The following is a 4,707-nucleotide window of genomic DNA, read 5'->3' on the forward strand; positions in this document are numbered from 1 at the left end:
TAATATATGTAATAGTATTTATTTAAATCATTTATGTATTAAATATGTAAGACTATTTTTTAAATTTATTATGTAATTGTATTAATTTTTATGTTGTAATATATATATATGTTTAATGCAAGTAATTAAATAGCCAAAGCAGGTAGCCTAGTGGAAGAGGTGCTCTTTGCAAAAATGGTGTTCTTGGTTCAATATTTGTTGGTGTTAAATTTTTAAGTTTTGATATTTAACATTTATCCACGTCACCCGTTATGTTGATCAAGTCCATTAAGGGATCAAAATAGAGGAATCTTTATATGTTAGGGTGAGAATCTATATTTTTTTACGTTTTTTTCTTCAAATTTTGTCGAAATGGTAGAAGGCAAATTAGCTATTAACTTTAAGATTTAATAGTCTTAATACAACTGACAATCTTGTAAAACTTTCCTGGATACAATGACTCTACCATGTCTTTTTGTAAAGTATCCACCACATTAGTTTTTATTGAAATCATCTATTCCAATATCGTGAATCATGTCTTCTAGAGTATCATTCATAAATTCATCATCACCTTCAACTGTATGTGACAAAGATCTTTTTTTGTCACTTCATCATGTCATACTCAATTCGTGTAATTTTGAATAATTCAATCACAACCTAAATGATTTAAAACAACAACACTTTGATGTTTTTGCATATTTCGACAAATTTTACAAGGACACCAAAAAATCTCATTATCGTTAGAAAGGTTTTTTCCCGCAGATTCAAGAAATTGAATCACTCCATTTTCATACTCTTTACTTAATTTATTGGCTTTCATCCAACTACTATCCATAATCACATACAACTCCTGGAAATAAAATAAAAATAGTACACAACCAACTAAAATGAACCATATAAGTCTCAAACCATAAAAACAACAACAATAACGAGGCAATAACATTAACGATTGCCACAATACCACCACCACCACCAATAACAATGACGACAGAAACAATAACAACAACAACAACAAACAATAAACAACAACAACGATAATGGATAATTTATACTTACCGGAAATATGATGAGAGACTCTAAGAAAAGTGTAGGTTTGAGGTTTGAGCTTCCTTCCTCCTTAGAGAATATGGTGTTTCAGTTTTGTTTGCTGGAGAAGAACATTGTTTCTGTATTGTTCGCTAGCTAGGCATAAAAAGGGAATGGGAATTAATATTAAATTTAAAGGAATCAAAAATTTGTTAAGAGAGTTTTTATCTCGATTTTATTAAAAAAACGAGGGAACATATCCGACGTGAAAACTATAAAAAATAAAGATGTCTTATTATTTCTGAATAAAAGAAAAATTGCAAGCGTTAGGAACAAAAAATTGAAAACTGAGGTAAAAGATTAAGTTTTTTTAATAAAAATAAATAAATGGCGTGTTTCATGTCTTTTGACCTCGGTTTTTCAATAGCTGGGATGAAAGCTTCGTCATGAAATATATTATTTGTAGTAATGCATGAGCTTCTTCCATAGCTGTAACTTTAATGTCAAACTTCTTTGGAAGTGATATGAGGATTTTTCAGACCAATTTTTCTTCAGACATTTTTTCACCAAGAGAAAATGAGCAGTTTGCTATGTCACGAACATGAACATAGGAGTTAACTATGGTTTCATCTTCCTTCATTCTCCGGTTCTCAAACTTGGTGGTGAGAAGTTAAAGTCTTAACATTCAAACTTTTGAGGTTCTTTAATGTGCAGTTTGGAGAATCTCTCAAGCTTATTTGGTTTCATTACATGTGTTGATAAGACGAAAGACATTTTTGTCAACTCCATTGAATATGGCGTTGAGAGCACGGGAATTTCAATGAGATTCATCTTCTTCTTCTTTGGACCAATCTTCTTCTGACTTCAGGGATTGAGTACCATCTTGAGCAGTAACCATTGGATGTGTCCATCCTTTAATAACTTCCTTCCATGTTTTGTTGTCTATGGATTTGATAAAATTTATCACGCGAGCTTACCAATAGTAATAGTTGGTGCTATCTAGTATAGATGTCTAGTTAACACCTCCTCCTTCTTTGTCGCTATCTATTTGAGTATAACTTATAAGTTCCTTCGGGCTCACCCAATCAAAACATGATGTCTACTCTAATGCTAATTGAAATTTTGTACTTTTCGGAAAAGATGTCAAACACAATGTGCCAGAAAATGTGTATGACAAGACGAATGAAATAACAATTAAAATCTTGATAAAGTAAATTGAACACAAGGAATAGGTAAGGTAACCCAGTTTGGTGTAAAGACACCTACGTCTAGAAAGCGTTAACATAAGAAATTTCACACACACACACACACACACACACACACACACACACACACACCACACACACACACACACACACACACACACACACACACACACACACACACACACACACACACACATATATATATATATATATATATATATATATATATATATATATATATATATATATATATATATATATATATATATATAAGACATCTGATACAACGCATCTTGTTTATTAGGAAAACTGATCCATGATATGTAAGACATGTTTCTCCACATCTTTGCCTCCTGTTTTGAGCGCATAGATACCAAATGTCTCAACATTATGTCATGGCATCTTGCATAATATGTTTTCTATAAAAATATGCCAATCAATTGTAATAACATTTTTGTTAGGCGAGGCATTATCATAAAATGTATTATTTGTAGTAGTGGTATTAGATAACCCCAATTTTCTTTGGACCATAGAGGAAAAGAGAAAATTCAAAATTTATTTCAAAAATAAAAGGTTCCAATAATGTCTTTAGATGATAGTAAACTACTCAAAGTTTATAATAACAAATTCGTTAAGGAAATGTGGGATACTCTTGAAATGATAATGGAGTTTCTCCAAGTATCGAACGAGAGGAAATGAACACATGATGCGAAGAATAATGCTTCACTAATAAATGCTTTTAAAAATGTAGAGATTTTAGAAAGTATATTAGAACGTTTCTTACTAACCAATATCTAAGAGTTAATAATTGAAAATTTAATCCAATATTTAAAATAAGAGATAAGAGTATTTTTGAATTCTAGGAAAAATCAAAGAAGGGTGAAATCATAGAAAATATGAGCGAGCTAGTTCAATTACTTAAATATGAAGACATAAGCTAGAAAACTCAAGAATCCTCAAAAAAACTTCATCAAACTCCTATTGAAAAAGTCACATGACTTCCTTCGAAAGAACTTACTCAGTAGTTGAACAATCTTTAGAAGATTCAACATCAAATGAAGGACATTCATCTGTGAGAGGATATGAAGAAGAAACGTCATCCAGTGGAATATTATTTGAAAGCAAAAACAAATCCTTCACAAATGAAGAAAAGTCAACCTCATGGATAACCACAAAAGAGTTATCTTCTAACAAAGAAGATAAAATATTCTTGAAAGTATCTTATGAGAAAGATGATTATGAGGCAACAAAACTATCTTACAAGCAGGTGTTGGATGTGAATATGGAAGTAGAAAAATGGTATAGAGGGAGGTGAATTGACCCAAATTAAAATTCAACAGTTGTTTTCCAAAATCAGAGTGTTTTAAAAAATGAGTTACGAGCGGAAGGTTTGATGCGAAAATGAAAATTATACAATTTTAATATTGATCAAGTCAACACATATCATTTCACAAATATCAAAGACTAATATGATGAAACACTTGGTATGAATTGATTTAATTGCGTAATCCACAAGAAGTATTTACACAATGATTCAACTGATGGAGTTATAAATTCAATTCGCTTTCAGATTATTAATCACAAAACTAGCCTAACCAGTTATCCAATTCCAACAAAACCTAATGCTTACGTAATAAATCGTTATCAATGGACAATCGATATAATACGATGAAATTAAAAAACCTAAGCATTAAATCACTATGAAATTAAATACAAGAGTAAGAGAGAGAGAGAGAGAGAGAGAGAGAGAGAGAGAGAGAGAGAGAGAGAGAGAGAGAGAGAGAGTATTTGTTATCCCAGGTGCAAAAATGGTGAAATTTTGAGGAATAATCCAAATATTTCCTTGGATTAGATATTGGATAATAGTATTTTTGATCCAGAAGGACAATGAAGTCTTTGATTTTATAACCTAACAATTTGTCATATTCCTTATTTTCCATGTGTTATGATCTTCAATATCTTTCAAAGTATGCTTTAAAGCAAACCATATCAAAGAAGATATGTGGTGCTTAATAGGTTGTTTTATCTTTAAGTACACACTTATATAAGTAATGACCTATTATTTGTTAGTTGTGATCATGTTCCATAAGTAGTAAGACATCCCAGCTTAATAATGCTCTTAATTTTCCTCAAACCAAGTCTACCTATAGATATAAGATTACATGTATCTCTCTACTGGATACATCCATCTTAAATAAACTAGACCATAATATATGATTTCTCTGACAAGATGAACAATTAAGTGAACCATAATGTTAAAAAATGATGAAGGGATAAACATCTCTAATTGACACAAGATTATTGCGACCTCATCTTCTAACTCATATAATTTTTTGAAATCAAGAACTTTATTACATATAAAAATGAAGAATAAGCACAATCTGGTTATAGTTACTCTTGCATTTTTTGGTAGGATGTCACAGATAGCCAATGGTAGAACTTGTTGTTGTTGGATAAATAAATCCAGCGTCACCCTTAGGGATTCGAATGGGCTTAA

Source organism: Lathyrus oleraceus, chromosome 7 (genome assembly GCF_024323335.1).
Source record: "Lathyrus oleraceus cultivar Zhongwan6 chromosome 7, CAAS_Psat_ZW6_1.0, whole genome shotgun sequence".
Lineage (NCBI taxonomy): Eukaryota > Viridiplantae > Streptophyta > Magnoliopsida > Fabales > Fabaceae > Lathyrus > Lathyrus oleraceus.